The sequence below is a fragment of the Quercus robur genome, chromosome 4, assembly GCF_932294415.1.
Source record: "Quercus robur chromosome 4, dhQueRobu3.1, whole genome shotgun sequence".
NCBI lineage: Eukaryota > Viridiplantae > Streptophyta > Magnoliopsida > Fagales > Fagaceae > Quercus > Quercus robur.
In genome coordinates, this window is record NC_065537.1 from 48980849 (window position 1) to 49003167 (window position 22319).

The 22319-nt window shown below is 34.9% G+C and overlaps 1 long non-coding RNA gene across 2 annotated transcripts; it reads right to left on the reverse strand.

Annotated features, from left to right (window-relative positions):
• Positions 1-12508: 12508 nt before the first annotated feature.
• Positions 12509-18483, reverse strand: LOC126722669 (uncharacterized). Of its 2 annotated transcripts, XR_007654024.1 has the most exons (5): positions 18167-18483; positions 17654-17952; positions 17375-17460; positions 16994-17034; positions 12509-12951 (listed from the first exon to the last, which is right to left on the reverse strand). It is a non-coding gene; the product is annotated as an uncharacterized LOC126722669 (long non-coding RNA). The 2 variants fall into 2 exon arrangements; XR_007654023.1 differs by lacking the exon at positions 17654-17952 and having other exon boundaries at positions 18167-18467.
• Between the last annotated feature and the right edge of the window lie 3836 nt (positions 18484-22319).

Sequence of the window (22319 nt, forward strand, 5' to 3'; positions counted from 1 at the left end):
TTATTCTTTTGAAGGTAATCAATTTTTCTTTTATATTTCTCTATTATAAAATCATATATATAGTTTTGTTTCAATAATTTATAGGATGTAAATCTTATGATTCCTTAATATTTTTTGGCCTTTTGGAAGTTTTAACATCTGACTTTTTGAGTTATATTTTTGTAATATCTAAAACTATCTGGAAAATTTCAATGATTATAACCATGAATTATTATTTCGAGTGTAACAAATTTTTCTCTTATATTTCTCTGTTGTGTAGTCACACACACATATATTTTTATAATTTTTAAGCTCTTAATCTTTTGATTCTTTTCAATAGTTATAGGTTTATAGTCATGAACTATTCTTTAATATTTTTCGTAAGTCATTGCACGTTTAAACAATGACTTCTTTATCAAATTGTAACACAAATTGAAATTACACAAGAGCAATTCATGCAATAATGTAGTTTCTTAATCAATTTAAAATTTTATAAAATCATTTTAGTTTACCACATAAATAGGTAGGTTCCCGTGCATACGCACGGGTTAGCAACTAGTTGGAATTAAAGTAGAAAGCTTTAATATGAGATGATGATTTTCTTGACATGTCCCTAGGATGTCCTCTCTGATCAATTTTGATGAGTCCAGAAAAATCATTAAGGCCGTCCATTAATGTGGACGACCTTGCATCATTAGTAGACCATCAAAGATAACTGCTCAACACATTCAATAACGACCATCAAAGGTCTTAAACTTTCATCAAGACAAAAAACGTTACAATCAAGGTAATAATCACCCTTATTTATTTACAACAACTACCTAAGTCACCTATAAAAGGGATAATCGGTCTCACTAGCGAAGGTATGTCAAAAACTACTACAAAATACTACAAAACACTATCTATATTACTATATACAAAATATATGGATTGATACTAACTTAAGCATTGGAGGCTCCCCCACCGGGCACAACCCGGTGGTCTTTTCAATCTATCTCTCTTTTATCTTGCAGGTCCTACAAGATCGTCTAATGATCCGAATTGAACGAGTAACCCAACTGACGATTTTGGCATCATCAGTTTGGCGCCGTCTGTGGGGAGATTAGTCATCTAGCTCTTCCTGCAACAAAAGGGTCGCTTAGTCGAAAATTTGCAAGATTTCCTCCATGAAACCCCTTTCATCATTGTCTCTTTCAGGGGATTGTCATTCTTCCCTTATGTGGGAAGAAATCAAGAAATACAGACTACAAAGGATCCTAGAAAGGTCTAGGAAAACTACCATTCCAAGCGGCAGTGGCTGAAATCAGAGAAAAGTGGTGACCAATAATGTCTTCGACGCAAGTTAAACCCAAAGCATGACCATAGTTGCAATATTTGGTGAAACTAATTGATGACAATGAGATCACCCGAAAGCATCTCAAGATCGAGTGACTATAGGCCATCTCCTTGTTCATTGTCAAGTAGCAAGTGCGCCGTCAAAAGGAGCACTGAATGACCTTTGGAAGGAAATATAGAATTTTCATCTCCAAATTTCTAGAAGCAACCTATCAGAATAGCAGTGAAGATGATCACAAGGAAGCAAGAGCAGAGCATGAGACAGCAGAGCTTAATTTGAGTGAAGAACAAAGTGCTGCATAAACGACATCAAAACCATGAAGAAACGGCAAGTAGTTTTAGTGTCTGTATTAATACCCACACGTGGGAAAGTTAGTTTGCTATATAAAGACACGTGTAGAAGTTAGTTAGTTGAGTTTGTTAGTCTCTGTTTTTCAATTAGATCAGTTCCGTTACTTGGGTCAATATATATATAGTCTTGTACATTCATCTTTGTAATTAATGAAAAAGATAGATATTCTTCACTTTTCTGATATGGTATCAGAGCAAATTCCCAATTTTTAGGGTTTCTTTTTCTCTCAAATTTCTTTTCAATTTTCTTAGGAAAACACTCTGTTTTTTGAGAAAATTCCTTTTCTTTGTCATCAATGGCTTCCGCTGCCACAAACACAAATACAACTGGTTCAACTAATGGTTCTGTACCTGAAAATCCATCTCCTTCTTCACAAGATTCACCAATGGATGATCCCCTGTTCTTGCATCATGCTAAGAATCCAAGCTTAGTGTTAGTTACACAGCCTTTAATTGGTGGAGAAAACTACTCAGCTTGGGCTCGAGCTGTGAGAAAGGCATTGCTCACCAAGAACAAACTGGGATTTATTGATGGGACTCTGACTCTCTCATCTCCATTGATTTCTACTCCTTCATCTGTGCAAGCATGGATTCGATGTGATAACATGGTTGGGACCTGGTTGACCAATTCAGTTTCTTCAAAGCTTCAAGCAAGCATTATATATGAAGATACTGCTCTGGAAATATGGACTGATTTGAAGAATCGTTTTGCACAGACCAATGGACCAAGGGTATTCAATCTCTAAAAGGAAATTTCAGAATTACATCAAGGTGAGATGAGCATTACTGATTTCTTTACTCAGTTGAAAGTTTTTTGGGATCAGTTACAAAACCTTAGTCCATTTCCTTCTTGCTCTTGTGGAAAGTGTATGTGCAATATCAACAAAAGACTCAATGATTTACAAGGTAGAGAGTCTGTGATGAAGTTCTTAATGGGAGTAAATGAGTCTTTTTCTCAAGTTAGGTCTCAAGTGTTACTCATGGATCCTATTCCATCACTGAGCAAGGTTTATTCCTTGATGATCCAAGAAGAGACTCAAAGGTCAATCCCTAATACACCAGTTGTTAAAGTAGATTCCACTGCTTTGGCTGCTAAAGTGTCCACTGATCAAGCCAATTATGTTGTTAATTCTGTTGGAAAAGGAAAAGATAGGCCGGTTTGTACCCACTGTGGCAAGACTGGTCACACTATAGACAAGTGCTACAGATTACATAGGTTTCCTCCAGGTTTTAAGTTCAAGAATAAGACTACTATGGCACATCAAGTCTCCTCAGGATCAAGCTCAGAATTTGTTTCACCAATGCATCAATTTTCTGCCTTCAGTCCTGAGCAGTGCCAACAGCTTTTAGCCTTGTTTAGTGCATCCAATCTTTCTTCTGCAGCACCACCTCATATATCAGATGCCTCAATGGTCACAGCAACTCCTTCTTCCACTTCTGCTAATGTGGCAATGGCAGGTATGAACTTCTCTCATAGTGTTTTTGCTGCTCAAGTGGTAAATAGAAAGGCTTATGGTTGTAATACTTGGGTCTTGGACACTGGTGCAACTAATCATTTTGTATGCTCAGTGGATTTGCTAACTTCAATCACAGCTATTAGGCAATCTTTGGTCCAATTACCTAATGGGGAATCAGCTCAAGTAACTCACATTGGGACTGTTACTCTTTCTTCTTCCCTTGTTCTTAAGAATGTCCTTTGTGTTCCATCTTTTTCTTTTAATCTCTTGTCTATTAGTTCTTTAACTCATTCAGAATCATATTGTTGTGTTTTTCTGTCTGCTTATTGCTTCATTCAGGACCTTATTTCCTGGAAAACGATTGGGGTAGGCAAAGCACTTGATGGATTGTACCTGTTGCAGTCAAACAGCCTTCACCAATCCTCCAGCTCCTCTTTTGCTACCTTTCTATCAGCTCACAACCTCACTGATGCTTTTGGTCATTTCACTGCTGTTACTTCCACATCAGTCTCCTCTCAACCTTCATCTATTTGGCATGACAGGTTGGGGCACCCATCTGATGTCAAACTCAATAGTTTGTGTCATGTAATTCCTTCTTTAAAACCTTCTTGTAACAAAGGTTGTCAAATCTGTCCTATGGCAAAACTTAAGCGATTGCCCTTTCCTTTTCATAATAATACCAGTTCTTGTGCTTTTGACTTGATTCATATGAATGTATGGGGTCCCTACTCAACTCCAACTTTAGATGGCTTCAAATATTTTTTAACTATTGTGGATGATGCTACAAGAGCCACTTGGTTATTTTTAATGAAGTCTAAATCTGATGTTAGGGAGTTATTTTCTTCTTTCTATACTATGATTCATACTCAATTTAGCCTTAAAATCAAAGCTGTTAGAACTGATAATGCCAAGGAGTTTAACATATCTGACTTCTTCAATTCTCATGGAATTATACATCAAACCAGCTGTGTTTACACTCCACAACAGAATTCTGTTGTGGAAAGGAAACATCAACATCTTCTTTGCATAGCTAGAGCTTTACAAATTCAATCCCAACTCCCTCTTCAGTTTTGGGGTGATTGTGTGTTACATGCTGCCTATCTTATCAATCGGCTTCCATCTCCTTTGCTACATGATAAAACTCCTTTTGAACTTCTTTTCCACAAAATTCCAGACTATTCTAATCTCAAAACTTTTGGTTGCCTATGTTTTGCATCCACCATTTCTCACACCAGATCCAAGTTTTCTCCAAGGGCAAGGAAGTGTGTCTTTCTTGGCTTTCCTTTCAATACTAAAGGTTTCAAAGTTTTTGATCTTGTCTCTCACACTATTTTTGTTTCTAGAGATGTCACATTTCATGAAAATGTGTTTCCTTTTGTTTCGAACTCAATTACTTCTGTCCAGCAGTCTTGTTTCATTCCTGTGTCTAGTGTTCCAGCCATTAATCCTCTCTTTGATCCTTTAATTCAATCTAAGTCTAAATCTGCTCCTGCTGTACCTCTTGATCCCATCACTCATATTCATCATTCTATTGATGATGATCTACTTGATGAGGTTCCAGTTGAGCCCCCTGATCCTATTGTTGATCCTATCCCTCTTAGAAAGTCTTCTAGAGCTGTCAAACAACCCTCCTACCTACAAGCTTACCACTGCAAAAAGGTCTCTTCTGTCATTGCTGCACCTACTTCCCAGTCAGGTACTTCTCATCCACTTTCCTCACATCTCTCTTATCAACACCTCTCTTCATCTTACAAATCCTTTTGTTGTTCCATTTCTTCTCTTGTTGAGCCTACCTATTATTATCAAGCTGCTTCTAATCCCAAATGGCAAGAGGCCATGACTGCCGAAATAGCTGCCCTTGAAGCAAATCACACATGGACTTTAACCCCTCTACCTGCTGGTAAGAAGCCTATAGGGTGTAAATGGGTGTATAAAATCAAGTTCAAGGCTGATGGTTCAGTTGAAAGGTACAAGGCAAGGCTAGTTGCTAAAGGTTTTTCACAGAAAGAGGGTGTGGACTATTTTGAGACCTTCTCCCCAGTGGCCAAAATGGTTTCTGTCAAAGTACTCCTTGCTGTGGCTGCCATAAAGGGCTGGTTCCTTAGTCAATTGGATGTGAACAATGCCTTTTTGCATGGTGATTTGGATGAGGAAGTTTATATGGCTCTTCCACAAGGGTTTCATAGCCAGGGGGAGGTAGTTTGTAAGCTGAATAAGTCCTTATATGGGCTAAAACAAGCATCTAGGCAATGGTTTGCCAAGTTTTCTGGCACTTTGTTGCAGCTTGGTTTTACTCAGTCCAAAGCTGACTATTCATTGTTTACTAGGAGGCAAGGTGATGTTTTCATGATGCTTTTGGTGTATGTGGATGATGTCTTAATAGCTTGTAATGATAAGGCTGAGATAGACAGATTCAAGGTTTTGTTGGATGACAAGTTCAAGCTCAAAGACTTAGGTGACTTAAAGTACTTTCTTGGATTGGAGGTTGCTAGATCAGCCAAGGGAATTGCCCTTTGTCAAAGGAAATACACTCTTGAGGTGCTTAATGATGCTGGTATGTTAGGGTGTAAACCAGCTAAGACCCCTATGGAACAAAGTCTCAAGTTAAGTCAATTGGAAGGAGAAGAGCTCAAAGATCCCAGCATCTACAAAAGACTAATTGGGAGATTATTATATCTGACCATCACAAGGCCAGACATTACTTTTGCTGTTCATAAGCTTAGCCAATACATGTCCAAACCAAGAAAACCACATTTAGATGCAGCCTATAGAATCTTACAGTACTTGAAGAATGAACCTGGGAAGGGTCTCTTATTTTCTTCCAAGACAGATTTACATTTGAAAGGTTTTGCAGATGCTGATTAGGCTTCATGTTGTGATACAAGGAAGTCAATAACAGGTTATAGCATTTTTATTGGAGATTCTTTGGTGTCTTGGAAATCAAAGAAGCAGTCCACAGTCTCCAGGTCCTCAGCAGAAGCAGAGTATAGAGCTATGGCAGTTGCAACATGTGAACTTGTGTGGATTTTGTACTTTTTAAAGGATATTGGAGTTAAACATGACAAAGAAGCATTGTTGTTCTGTGATAGCCAGGCAGCATTGCACATTGGTTCCAATCCCATTTTTCATGGGAGAACCAAGCACATTGAAATAGACTGTCATGTAGTCAGGGATAAAGTTTTGGAAGGTGTCATCAAGCTTAATCATGTGAGGTCTCATTGTCAATTAGCAGATATGCTTACCAAAGCATTGGGGTACAATCAATTTTCCAATCTTGTTGACAAGATCGGGATGATGAATATACACACACCAGCTGCTCTTGAGGGGGAGTATCAGAATAGCAGTGAAGATGATCACAAGGAAGCAAGAGCAGAGCATGAGACAGCAGAGCTTAATTTGAGTGAAGAACAAAGTGCTGCATAAACGACATCAGAACCATGAAGAAACGGCAAGTAGTTTTAGTGTCTGTATTAATACCCACACGTGGGAAAGTTAGTTTGCTGTATAAAGACACATGTAGAAGTTAGTTAGTTGAGTTTGTTAGTCTCTGTTTTTCAGTTAGATCAGTTCCGTTACTTGGGTCAATATATATATATAGTCTTGTACATTCATCTTTGTAATTAATGAAAAAGATAGATATTCTTCACTTTTCTGATACAACCTGGACGAATCACAACAGCGTGACCCAATTCTTGGGTCTTCAGGTCAGATGAGTTATTTTTATTATCTCATTATTTGCAAACAGAATTTAAGTTTATTTCATGCTGCACTACCCTCAAAAGACACCTATGCATCAAGGAGTTAAAGAATTAACGAAAGAAATTACTAGACACTTTTCTTTCCTTGAAAGGAAAAGGCTAGACAATAGAATAGCATTAAGTGTTAATAAAAAATTAGCTCGACATTAAGGCTAGACAATAGAATAGCGTTAAGTTTATGTCATGCTACACTTTTCTTTCCTTAAAGAATTTGCTCCACGTTAAGTGTTGATAAAAAAATCTACGGTAGTCAATAGAATAACGTGAATTAGAATTAATCAATTTGAGGAAAAATAAAAATATAAAACCTAGAAATATTTCAAGAAAAAATATACTAGCTTTAAAATAGCCTTGATTGATGAATTTAAGATTCCAATTTTGGTTGTTAAAGTCTGATTTGAACAGCTGTACAATTGTGAGGATTTATAGCTACAGCCTATGCACGTTCAAAGAATCTCACCGTTTTCTCTTTAATATACCCCACCATTAAAGCCCAAATATAAGTCAAACATTATGACCTTGATATCATTATTGTGGCCTGTAGAAAGCTTTATTTCCTACTATAACTAAAACAAACCGTTTGTGTCCTTTTAATGGTGTCAAATTAATGGTACACTAAAGAAGGAAAATAAATGGTACACAACATGCTGATAATATCTTGGTTAATATTCACGGGTAGCAAAGCTATATCATAGGGTCATCCCCCAAATTTATATTTGTATTTATTGATAACAACAGTAAAAGATAAATATAGAAATAGAAAAGTATACGTTATGCACGAGTTATTAGTTTGTCAATTGACCAATGACACATTCTTTTTCAAAGAACAATCTGAAAAGATTTATAATAAAAAGAGCATTAGGAGTAAAATGCAAAAATGGCCTATTCGGCCCTACACACAAAATAGTTTTCAAAGTGAATGCAAGGTGGGACTAGGATTGAAAGACCCAAAGAATTACAAACTTCAGTTCTTATAGAAATACGGCAATTGTTAAGCAAAAATCATTTTAAAAAATATTATGAGATTTTAAATGTTGAAATGTTCCATAATAGAACATACCAAATTTACTGTTCAAACTTTTCCATGTACAAATACATGTTGCTTTGATTTTGAGAATGGAGAACTTAAATGGTTCCTTCCATCTATACATGACCATGCCTTCTAGCAACGTTCAAAGGGAAAAAAATGTGGGACTCTCAACAGTTTCACACTTTTCATATGTATGATTCAATCAAAGTGGCCATATGATGCGTCCACAAATCCACCACATGGTTTCATGGAAACTTTTGTGGTCTCTATATATTTGAGCATCATACTTTTACAAATTAAGCCATTATTTTAGTGCTCGGAATGAATTAAATTACATTTTCTTTATGTTATGCAAACCTGCTAAGGTATACTATGCTAAAGACTATGTTATGGATGTATCAACCGCCCATAAGCCACAACAAATTTTATGTACTTGTGGTTAATAACATTTGTGAATTTTATACTTGACAAGGTTGCTCCAAGTCTAACACTTTGCATGGTAAAAGTACTAAACTATTCACTAGTGTAACTAGGCTAGCTTGATTGTACCTATATTCTTAAGAAATTGTCAAGAAGAACCTGCCAAGAAAAATATCAAAAACCCTTAAGTGGAAAAGGGTAATACAACCAAAGGTTATGAAAATTCCTTTGACATCACAAATGGGGAGTCAAGCCCCAATTGCTTTGAAGCCAATGTCAACCCACTAAAGAAGAGCTCGTTGAAAAGAAATCAGCTTAGAAGGGTACCCAAAGTACTACACACACACATCTAAATCACTTGCCATGTGAACAAAGTGGTTCCAAGCCAAGTATGCCTGTTCTAAGATCCTTGCAAAGGTGGGCTCAGATATTCAATTTCTAGAAAAAGTCCCAAGGCAAACAGGTAATTAAACCTTACTCATTCTCTCTCTTGTTAACTTAATCTTCAAAACTTGATTTTGATGTGTGTAATGTATATATCTTAAATTTAAGGAATTGCATAAGTTACCAACTAAATGCAAAATGAAACTAAGGCAGACAGTCAAAAAAAAAAAAAAAAAAATCAAAGGAAATCCTATACTTTCCTTTAGTCTAGCTCTATAATTACTGAGACTGTAAGAAAGGTGAAGTCAAATTCTTTTTAAAATATGCCATGTTGAGACACTAAAAAGTGGAATCAAATATCATTATGGTTTTACCATAATAGTATTGTAGGACGTGATGAATTGCATTATTTAACGATTCAACCCTTTCTATCCTTTAAATATCTGCAACAGTTTGTTATTTTGATAGTTAATTACTTATATAATTTAGTAAGGTCAAAATAGAGAAACTTGAGGTCTAGAATAAAAGATTCGCTACACCATTTAAAAAAAAAAAAAAAAAAAATTCATGACCGTTTCTCTAGTTCATATCTTACCAACTTATTACACATGCTATCACAACATCAAACACTTCTTTTTATCTTAAAATCATTTTTGATATACTTTGGACACTTGAGTATCCAAAATAATGGACATATTAGCTTTAACTTTGACACTTTAAAGAAGCATATAGTTAGTAGCTTTAGTCTTCATATATCATAGTATACTTCTCTATGATTCACATTTAGTTCACTTCGTCAAAAGATATCTATTATAGTTCAACATGCAATTTGCCTATTTGGATATTGTCATTCGTAACAAAATGCAGCAAGCATTATTGAGGTGACTCATTTTGAGTACACAATTAAAGCTAAGATTAAGCCCCAAGAAAGAAATATACGGGTTCAAACCATGACAGATTATTCATTTGGTTATCATCAAACAAAGGACTGCACCCTTCATGTTTGAACGAGGACAAACCCTTTGGTCGTCTTCAGATACTATGGACAACAACGATAAAAGAACATAGGATGACCTTCGTCCTTTGATAAATGAAATATAGCCTTGGAATGACCTTGAAGAATTACCACAATGTGGCCTAGTTCTCATCTCTTCAAATGAATGAAGCAAGAGAGATCTAGGCCTTCAACATGAAATATCATGTTAAAAAAAAAAAAAAAAAAAAAAAAAATCTCAAAGGAGGAGAACTCGGCAAGGAGACTCCAATGGTAAAAAGAACGATGTACGTGTCAAAATAACTCATCAAGAAGACTACAACAATGAAAAGATCGAGGTATGTACACAATAGTATCGTGATTTAAGGTCTCTTGCCGAGGTAACTCATTCATTTCTTTCTTTTTAATTTGCCATGCCATATATTAGCTTATTATAACTAAGTGCAAATCAAACTTGCATGATTATCTACAAATATGTATATATAGAACATGTCGAAAATATTGCTACAAAATTATTACAAATATCACAATTAATATGGTTGTATATATTCTTAGTAGCAAATGTTTCATCGTCATGAGTCTGAGAGGTTCTATTAGGTCTCCTAAACTTAAAATGTTAGATGATCATGTTCACAATATGGTCATGATTTTAAGTCTCGATAAATTTCCTCTATCTCCATCAACTCACCAAAATCTTTTTAAATTGCTTTGAAAATTATATATGGTGCAAGCAATTAACAAAGACCAGCTTAAAGAAGCATGTAGTCAAATAGCTTCAATTCTTTTTATATCATAGAATACTTCTCTATGATTCATATAGAATTCACTTTGTCAAATGACATCCATAATTGTATAGCATGCAATTGCATATTCGTACATCGTCATTCCTAACAAAATGTAGCTAGCACTTTTGAAGTGACTTAACCGTACAATTAAAGAAAAAAGAAGAGGATGGCCATAGTCGTCAAAGCACCCAAAAAAAAAAAAAAAATTGAAGCAAAAGAGATCTAGGCCTTAGACATGAAGTACCATGTTCAGCTTAAAAACCCTTGAAAAGAGAAGAGCTCGTCATCTTAAAAAAGGAAGAGCTAGTTAGGAAGATCCCAACAATAAAAAGATCGGGGTATGTGACAAAATAATATCGTCATTTAAGGTAACACATTTATCTCTGTATCTTTTATATTTGTCTATAAAAATTTACACCTAGTAAGGTTTCATGCAAAAATATATGCATTGCTAGACAAATCACGAAAGAGGTAAAACTCTAGGATGACAAGGAAATATGAAAAAGGTCCACCCAGGCTATTGGTAACTTATTTTTTATATATGAATTGTTCTAAAATTCTTGTTTAACCAAGTCTTGGCAAGTGCATGTGCTACTTAATGCAGATATCAACATAGCCTCAAGAAGGTCCAAAACGACATAGCGTAAAGGAATCTTTCCAGCAATAAGTGACAAGATTCCTTAAATGGATATAAGTCATCAAAAAATGGCTAAGTGATAAGATTCTGCCAAGATGGATGTAAATCATTGGCAAAGCCTAAGTGACAAGATTCCTTAAATGGATGTAAGTCACCAAAAAATGGCTAAGTGATAAGATTCCGCCAAGACAGATGTAAATCACTGACGAAGCCTTAAATGGATGTAAGTCACCAAAAAATGGTTAAGTGATAAGATTCCGCCAAGAAGGATGTAAATCACTGATGAAACCTAAGTGACAAGATTCCTTAAACGGATGTAAATCACTGGTAAAGTCTAAGTGACAAGATTCCTTAAATGGATGTAAGTCACCAAAAAATGGCTAAGTGATAAGATTCCGCCAAGACGGATGTAAATCACTGACAAAGCCTAAGTGACAAGATTCCTTAAATGGATGTAAGTCACCAAAAAATGGCTAAGTGATAAGATTCTGCCAAGACGGATGTAAATCACTGACAAATCCTAAGTGACAAGATTCCTTAAATGGATGTAAGTCATCAAAAAATGGCTAAGTGATAAGATTCTGTCAAGACGGATGTAAATCACTGACGAAACCTTAAATGGATGTAAGTCACCAAAAAATGGCTAAGTGATAAGATTCCGTCAAGAAGGATGTAAATCACTGACGAAGCCTAAGTAACAAGATTCCTTAAACGGATGTAAGTCACCAAAAAATGGCTAAGTGATAAGATTCCGCCAAATCACTAACAAAGCCTAAGTGACAAGATTTCTTAAATAGATGTAAGTCACCCAAAAAGAAAAAAATGGACAAGATTCCGCTAGACCGATGCAAATCACTAACGAAGTCTAAATGGTGAAGCTCCGTAACTGGATGTAAGTCACCTAAAAGTGGCTAAATGACTAAAATTCCCTTAGACGAGTGTAAGCAGACAGGATTCTCACACAAACGTGACAACCAGAAAATGAATGAAAGAAGAAGCATTGAAGTGATCAAAAATGGTCGTCCAAAGAAATTAGCTTACTCTTCAGCAGTAATAAAAAATGATCGTCCAAAGAAATTAGCTCACTTTCAAGATCAAGCTATGATCCCTCGAACATCCAAAAAGACCTTCAAAAGGCATATACTAAGAAGTCATCACAAAAATACTACCATTCTTAAAGAAGAAAGTAGTTGAAGATAAAGAAGCCTGAATCTAAATAAGTCAAGAATATTCCCTAAGCCTAACTAGCATAAAGCAAAATCAGACTTGGGAATGGGGGGCAACTGATGAGTCCAGAAAAATCATTAAGGCCGTCCATTAATGTGGACGACCTTGCATCATTAGTAGACCATCAAAGATAACTACTCAACACATTCAATAACGACCATCAAATGTCTTAAACTTTCATCAAGACAAAAAAACGTTACAATCAAGGTAATAATCACCCTTATTTATGTACAACAACTACCTAAATTACCTATAAAAGGGATAATCGGTCTCACTAGCAAAGATATGTAAAAAACTACTACAAAACACTATCTATATTACTATATACAAAATATATGGACTGATACTAATTTAAGCATCGGAGGCTCCCTCCCTCCACCGGGCACAACCTGGTGGTCTTTTCAATCTATCTCTCTTTTATCTTACAGGTCCTACAAAATCGTCTAATGATCCGAATTGAACGAGTGACCCAACTGACGATTTTGGCATCATCAAATTTATTCAACAATTTTTGGGATCAGATTTGGAGGTGTGCTTTGCTTCATGTTCCCTGCACTTCCCCGCTGATGTAAATGTCCGCAAGCACACCGTGCACTGCATTCAAGATTCACCAAAATATATTATAACTAACAAACAATTAAAAAATAGTACAATAAGCAGAACTTAACTCAAATGAGCCAAGATACAAATCTTGATCTAAAATTAAATTGATTGGTCTGAGACCCCCAGTTTCTAAGGAAATACATACCCTACCCTAAACACTTACATAATAATCATTAGCTTAACAAAATCAGCATGGGTAACACACGCAACCAGGAAGAGTCCCTAGATGTCAGAGACCAACATTGTAGTTTGGATACAAAGAACGTTTGGATATTTAAAATTTAAACCGAATAATGCATTGACCTAATTCCTACATAAAGTAAAACTGCCTTCTGAGTTGAGGAAACACTCATTCCAAATATGGTATGGATTTAATCAGAGAAGATTCTGGCTTTGACTACATATTTCCAGATGAGTCTTCAATTTTCAAGCAAACAACCTAACATCCTGCTAATACTTATATACTTATTTATTGTCCTAAAATTCGGACTTAGGCAAAGATAAACGAAAAACCTTTGAGTTAACCTCTCGTTCAAACATATACATATTAGCAACCTGAGCTTCAGCCATCCATCCGGGAATGGATCATGTATGCCCTCATCCATTTCCTTCACCAAATTAGATGTCCAAAATGAAGAGACAGACCTGTGATTTGGACGCACTTTATTTACCTTTTAAGAAGTACGAGTTCAAATCTGGAATTCTTTTCAATGAAATTGAAAGCCCAGAATGTAAAAGCCAAGAGATAAGTGAAGACTGTAAGAGTAACAGCTAAAAAGTATGATATTAGCTAATTATTATGGGACTGCCCTGTATAAATCATTGGAGCACCATCTAGTCAATGTATGCAGTCCGTCAACGAGTAAAAACTTTAAACGTGTAACATGCCTTAAATCACTTTCCACGTACTACAACCAATCCTATTTTTCCGGGTCAGGAGAGGACTATAAATTGACCATACTTAGTAAAATACGGTGCGTGTACATTACGGTAAGTATATGGAAGGATATAATTCGGCATTTTTAAGAAAAGTATGTTTCAAAAATTCGGTAGAAAAATACCGAAACAGAGAAATAATGGTATGTATATAGTTCGTGTATAATACGTTTATTATTAAAAAAATCGCTATTTAAAATACGGAAACATTTGTCAGAGAGCAATACTACATCCATAATATTTTTACAATAATTTTACAACAAATCCTAGATGGCAAGTTATTAGTGATATTAATGGTGACTCAAATTAGAACCATTAATAACTTATTACTTAAAATTTGTTATGAAATTACTGTAGACAAAACATTACTCTGTCAAATAATTTTTTTAAATTTATTTATGAAAATATACTTCTTTTTAAATAAATACAATAATTTTTATATTGCATAATATTCTCACCAATTTAATTTTAAATAATCTATTTAATATAAAAACTGTTTTTTTTTTTTAGAAATAAACACACACAAGGGATTCAATAGACGTTAATAGCAACATTATTAAGTAATAATTAATATTCATTCAAAAGCTAATAATTGAATTATTTGCTATCATTTATTGCAGTTTTTTAGGAATTGTTTAATTGCTTATTGCTATATTTTAGGAATTGTAACAAAGGATATGTGTTTCACATAACTTTTGTGCATTACAAACGGGAATGAAACTCTCATTCCAAAATAACGCGTAATTTACCGTACAGTTGGGAACAAATTGGCAAACGGGAGTTTTATTAATTGTTACGTAATTACCAACTAGTAAATTGACTATAAGAGTATCCACACATAAGTGGATGCAAAGTTTTACAAAATGTAAAAAAATCCCTTCATTTTACACATTTTGACAAAAAAAATACTCACATGTAAAAATGTGCATAAATACATAATTGTTACAATAACGGTGCAAATACTTAATACATAATCTATATATATATATATATATATATATATAAAACCGAAGCCTTTGCAGACATCACAATTTTCCACATCAGCACAATATTTAAAAACTAAAAAATAAAAACAAAAACATTATAACTCCTCAAAACCCTAGCAACCTTACCCCTCTCTCAAGTTAAGAAATATAAAACCACGGTTTCTGCAAACTCTCAAAATAAAAACATTATAACTCCTCAAAATCCTAGCAACCTTACCCCTCTCAAGTTAAGAAATATAAAGCCACGTTTTCTGCAAACTCTCTCTCTCCAGACGTAGGAAGCCCTAAACGCACGGTATAGCATTCAAGATCTACAATGTACGGTATAGATTTTAGCTTATAAAGTTCAACTTTTGTAAGGTTAGTTTTGTTTATATATTAATTAATACATAGTACTTTGTTTACCATTGAATACTCATATAATCAATTTCCAATTCAGTGTTCAAGAATTAAACCAAAATTTTAACTACGCTATCATAAAATACTATTATTAGTATGAATTTTATGGAGTTGTGGTGTTCAGGAATTAAACCAAAATTCTTTTAAATTATCTATATTATTTTGTCCTCCGAAAATTTTCTCTCTTTGATTTTAGTATATTATGTTTCTTAAGTTATAGAGAGATTTTCTTTGGTTTCTGCAAACTTTCTCTCTCCAGATGTAGGAAGCCCTAAATGCACGGTATAGCATTCAAGATCTATAACTCATGGTATAGATTTTAGCTTATAAAGTTCAGCTTTTGTAAGTTTAGTTTGTTTATATATTTTGATAGAGAAACATGTTCAATGTGGTACGGCTTAATAATCGCATTAATAGCCAATAGTTAATACCATTTGCAAATTCAATTCATGGAGTTGCAATTTTCATTAAATCTTTCTATGGCTTGAAGCACTTGCATTTTAACAAATTGGACATGTCTTTAAAGTCCTTTTATTTCTTTGGGGAAAAAAAAAAGAAAAAAAAAAAGGAGAGGATATGTTAAAACTTGGCATCATCAACTTATAAGAGAGGATATGTTCTTAGATGGTAGGAATAGGACAAAATGGTTACACGTTTGTTACGCCTGACTGCCAAAAATTGCTCATAAAGATGTATGCACATGATCTACTTCCCTTTGCTTTTAGTAAAAGATTAAATGCACGCCAATGTTGAGATCAACCACTCTAAAAAAATAGTCTGTGCAATCATAAAATATTATTATTAGTATGAATTTTATGGAGTTGCGGTGTTCAGGAATTAAATTTTAAGGCTCAGTTGCACAATATGTGTAAATTCTTCAGAATACTAATTTAAATAGTAAGTCAGTGTGTCTCTTACATTTGGGTATTAGTTAGAATTATTTTCAAATGATTGTACCAATAAAGATAAATGTGTATAAATTTTATTTAACTATCCCGTGCATCGCACGGGTTAGCGACTAGTTGTTATAATAACGGTGCATGTATAGATAATTGTTACAATAACCGAGCATATATGGTCATGATAAGACTACTGTGCATATATGGTTACGGTAACCCTTCTATTTATTATTTTATTAATTTTTTTCTCTCCCTTGTCTCTAGTTGCTCTCCGTTTTTGTCTTTTTTTTTCTCTCTCTCTTCTCTCTGCTTCTTTTTCCTTCTCTCTTCTCCTTCTGGCTCCAACCCTCGCCGATCTCTGGGCTCCTATGGCGGCTCCGACTGGGAGCGCCACGTCACTCGCTCGGCTCACCGTCGCTCCGACTCCGGCCTCACCGTCCTCATCACCGGCGCCGCTGGCTTCGTCAGAACCCACGTCTCCACGGCCCTAAAGTGACGAGGCGACGGGGTTTTGGGTGTCGACAACTTCAATGCGTCTTGAATGGGTTTGTTCGTCGGTCGGGGTGGGTGATGATGGTGGCTGGGTGTTCGGATTGAGTGGGTTTTGGCTTGAATGGGTCTGTTCGCCGATCAGGCATATCCCTTCCTAATCATATTCCCTGATACCCTATTCCTAATCATATTCCCTTCTCTCAAAATAATACTTCAACAAATCTCAATTTCCATAGTTACACTTGCACACAATAAAGCAAACTCAACACAGTTACCAACCAAAATTTTGATATATAAAATGTATGACAAAATCGAGAATACCTTGAATGGCCCCTCCTCCTTTTTTGATTCTGGCTGGCTTCCTGAGAAAATCAGTAAGATAATCCAAGTTAAGCACAACAAGATCCTTGACATGTAATTTTTAAAGACCCCAAATAGGTTTTTTTTTTTTTTTTTTTTTGGGTAAAAGCTCCGTTTGGCTGCGGATTATCTAATTTTTGATATTATCTCGATCACCCAGAAAAAACCCACCTCAATTAAAACCGTGTGGTTCGTTTATGATCTGAAAACTTAAGGTCCATGTTTCAAAAGATGAGAATTCAGACATAAAAGAAGTCTAAATTTCTTTGATTTTCCGAGTCATGGTCTCAGACCACAAACAGAAATTTGAGAAAAAGTGAGGAAGAGAGGATGAAGATTTACCCTTGCCAGCAGCCTTGGACTTCTCCGACTTTTGGGCGTTGCCTCCTTCCATGGCTGTAAATCAGAGGGATCAGAACCTCAAAATCCTGCAGTAGTAAGAGAAAACCTTCGGTCAGGAGCTGGCGTAAAGAGCCTTCTTTACGCCACCAATGAATAAATGCCACCTCATCTATCTATTGAAAACCTAATACACTCCAGCACACATAATTATAACTCAATTAAACTCAAAATCCTCAAACTCAATTAAACTCAAAATCCTCAAACATGTATCAGGCAGACCTGAAGAACTAAACAGCTCCAACGTCTAACTCCTCCTCCTCTCCTTTCCTCACAATCTTATATTTGCTTTTGTGGGCTATAAACCAAGCAACATAAAGCAAATAAAACACCCACAACAGAAAACAGAAAAGCCACAGAGTAGGAAAGAAAGACTCAAAATTTTCCCCTTCTATTCTAGATAACACACTCATATAATACATTCATGTCAAAACAAGAACAAGTAGTCAATATATGACCAAGAATCGCTCAAAATCAAGAACCATAGTGCCAAACCAGCATCGTAGGTAGAGAAACAAGCCCTGAAGTAAACAAAATGAACAATCACAAATTGATAACAAATATACACCCACGTCAGAAATCAACGTTTAGAAGAGAAAAATCAATAACAAATCAATACCCAGATGAGAAAAAGACAAATCCATAATGTTAACAACAAGTATAGAGCCAAAGGAATCAAAATAATGAAGACCCATTAAGTAAGAAACAGAGAAGAATCAAGAAAAGGGGGTAAACCTTGAACGACGAGGTGGAGCTCCGGTGCGGCGGCGCTAGCTCCTTACTGACGTGTGCGGCAGTTTCAGCGGCGAGGTGGAGGTCCGGTAGTAGATGGAAAGAGGTGGAATGGGTTTAGGCGTTGGAGCTGTTTAGTTCTTTAGGCAGGTCTGATACGTGTTGGGGGACTGAGTTATGTTTGTGTGTGTTGAAGTGTATTGGGTTTTCAGTAGAAATATAGTTTGGCGTTTATTCATTGGTGGCGTAAAGAAGGCTCTTTACGCCAGCTCCTGACCAAAGTTTCTCTCGCAGTAGTAATACGCTGCGGAACTCTATATATAGAGGGCGTTTGGCTACTGTGTTTTCCTGCGTCTACATTTCCGTTCTGCGTTTTCTTTGTTTTTTTTTTTTTTTTTTTTTATTTTTTTCTTTTGCCCGCATATGTTGACTTTGGTGCACAAAAATTACTGTAGCAGTACTGTTCATGTACTGTAACAATACTGTTCACGTATTAAAAAATATTAAAAATAGGTCCCACGGTACTTTTCACACATTTAAAAATTATTTTACTACAGTGTTTTCAGTTTTCGGTTTCAGTAACAATAAGCTCAATCCAAACGGACTCATATGAAAGTCACCGACCAATAAAGGGACAGTGATTCACTTACCCATATGAAAGTCACCGACCAATAAAATTGAACGGTTATTTTTCATTAATAAAACTGTTGACTAAGAGCATCCACATCACTAATCACACTCCTAAATATTTTATAATTAGAAAATGTAACAATTCTAAATTATAATGAATACAAATTATTAATCTTTACTCAAAAATAAAAGAGTCTCTGACCTAGTCCACTGTAACTTTTTTTTTTAATTAAAATAATCCACTATAACTTGAACATGAATACCTAAAATAAAAAATATGCATAAATAATAATATCTCTCCGTTATAATTGTTAAAATCTATGTCTATTCATTTTTATTATTAGTACTGAATTCACTCCAATATTTGTAGGCATATCTAATCTAACCTTTTTTTTTAAGTGAAGTATTGAAAATGAATACTATATATATATATATATATATATATATTCTAAGTCATATAAAAAATATATATATCCAATACCAAACAGCATCAAAAAATGAAGAAAGAGAGTAACAGTAAGTAAATTGTACAGTGGCTTAGATACAGAAGTGGAAGAAGGGTTTGATAATTCAGGGGCCGGTGGCTTTTCTTCCTTGAGTTTAGACTCTAAACGCAATGGGTAACGTTGAAGCTTCGGTTTCCCCGATCCTACAATGTCTCCTCAAACAAACATACAACACCACAACCTTAGTACCCAAAAAACAAAAAAATACAGAGAAAGAGAGAGGGTGTTGTTGTTGAATACCAGGAAGAGGAATCTGGGTCTGTTCCTTGACTGGGTCTTCCATGGCTATGGCTCTATGGCTGTTGGGTGTCTCTGCTTTTTCAGATTTTTTTATTCTCCCTTATTTTGGTCACAGATAAAAAATATACGGGGTTCTTTCGGAGAAAACTGAAGTAACTACACAAAACTCAAAATAGAAGTACAGATACGTGGGGGAGTTTTATTGTACACGTTTACTTTTTAATGCGAAATTCTATTCAGAAAATGTGGACAATGTAAATAAGTGGGGGGTTTTTATGCAATTGATTAGAAGTAGGAGTTTATTAAAAGGAAAGAGATATTTCAATGCAAAAGTAGGAATTTATTATTTTTGTCAATTTATTATTTTAATTCTATTTTTAAGTTTTAGGTAGGGATATTTTTTACAGTAAAAAAAATTAATAACTAATTTTCTTTTGTCAATTTACTATTTTAATCCTATTTTTAAGTTGTTGGTTAATTAATTTAGGGGTATTTCTGACAAGAAAAAAGGTAATAACTAACTTTTTGAATCCTCTTAACATATACATATTATAATTTACTGGTATTTTACCTGCGATCAAGACATCCAATAAAATAACTTCATTCCCATTCCTCCTAGTGCGATTTAGATTTAACATTTAATTATTTGTTTATGTATGAAACTGAAGCATTTAAATATAAAACCTAAAGTTTTCCCCGTCCCCAGTTCGGGTATGGCCAGTTCAACCACACTTCTTACCTCAGAAGAAAAAAGAAAAAAGAAAAAAAAAAAAAAAAAGGTTGGCCCTTATTCTATATTCTATGTATTGGTCCAAAATGGCTTGCTTGACTGAATGGTCAGTGAGAAAGCGTGTTACGGGTCTCAGCATGAGTCAGCAAAAGTCAACAAATGCAATGAAAATGGACGCCATTTTTCATGGAGACAAAAGAAAAGAAAAATATTTTGATACAGTTATGATCGTGTCTATATGACTACATGTGAAAATGGACGCTGGTATGTACTGTCACGATCACGTCCATATATATATGGTTTACTTAAGCATGTTAGAGACAAATTTTTTTCATTATTTGTTGAAGTGATAAAGAGTTGTTTTTGGTGAACAATAAGTTATAAATCTAATAATATTTATATATGTACTGATAGTTCTTAGTTTTTTTTTTTTTTTTTTTTTGAGAATGAACTGATAGTTCATAGTTGGTTGCATTATTCAATCCTACGCATACATCTTTCTTAAGAATGTAAATAATTGTGTGTAATCAACGTATGTGTGTGTATATAATCGAAGAATGTAAACAATTCTATATATACAATGCACACAATTTTGTATATTTTACTTTTTAGGTTGGTGAGTTAATTGGACAAAGTCTAAGCTATTTATTGCATTATCTGGAACAGTTTGGTCCCCTGTCGATTGGTGCCGACTGCCAATTGGCAATTATAGATCTCCATTAAATTATGTTTCCCATCTTGGTTTGAGTGTGTTTCTAAAGGTATTGTTAGCATTTCCCTTAAATATAAGGTTATGCTAAGTTGTTAACGAATCTTAGAGCTGATGATGCCGAAAATAATACCACCAGTGAGTCACACGTTCCTCGTACGATCGCAAATAGCACCTGCACAACGAAAATGAATAACTTAGCAGAGAGTACCGGTGTGGTACCGGCCAAACACCCTCCAAAGGTCAAGTTAAAACTATTCTCACTGCTCTAAAGTGCTAGAGAGGGTAAATTATGCGTACCTTGGTTTGTGAGGGTGCTTGGGTTTTTATAGTAGCGAGGGTTGGAGTAGAAGTCTTTTCCTTATAGGAGTCCTCTTGGGCGTATTTTGCGGGATTCTTTCCATATAGGAGTCCTTAGATTTCGTGAGGCGTAGGGAGCAAGTTGTTTATTTATACATGCAAACGTGGCGATCACGCATTCCATGGCTGACCCCATCAGTATACGTTGTTTCGTCAGGTCTGGCACCGTCAGCTTCAGGATGTCCAGCGTCACGGCACTTTACATGTGTAGTTTCTTCACTCTATTTCACCGTCAGCCCTTCAGAAATGCTGACGGTAAAAACCATCCTGTCACCCATGTCCAAAACTTGTCCCGTCACTTTTGTCCACTTATTTTATCCTCATCAAGAGCAATAATTAACAATCTATTTTATGAAAATTTTGATACTATTTTTATAAGAAATGAAAAAAATTGTCAAAATATTAATTGTTTTTTTTTCTTTTTTCCATAAAAACTTTATTTAAATGAATTGTTATCAATTGTTTTAAGGACATCCGTTAATATTTTCCTTAAATATATATACTTCTTATAGATCTTTCTTGAAATTTTTAGATATGAGACTTAGAGTGCGTTTGGGAAGCGCGTTTTGCTTCCCAGACGCATGTTTACGTTTCAGAAATTTTTTTTTTTTTTTTTTTTTTGGTCAAGCAGTAACTTTTTGACTTTTTTGTTGTGAACAGTGTTTTTATGCACTGTTCATGGGTCCCACAAAATACATTTTTTAGCAACTTTTTCATTAAAAGTAAGTCCCACGATACTATTCACATATTTAAAAATTATTTTGCTACAGTGTTTTTCAGTTTTCAGTTTCAGTTTTCAGTTTTCAGCTGTATCCAAACGGACCCTTAGTTTGTGCATAGATCTTATTTATATCACATGTGTCGCCGTGTTTCTTCCCATTATTCCTTTTTCCTTTTATTTTACTTGTATAACCTTTCAAAATTTTATTGCTTCACTTGGAGATGATGGTTAGTGAATCTCTAGTGATGTGTTATACGCTT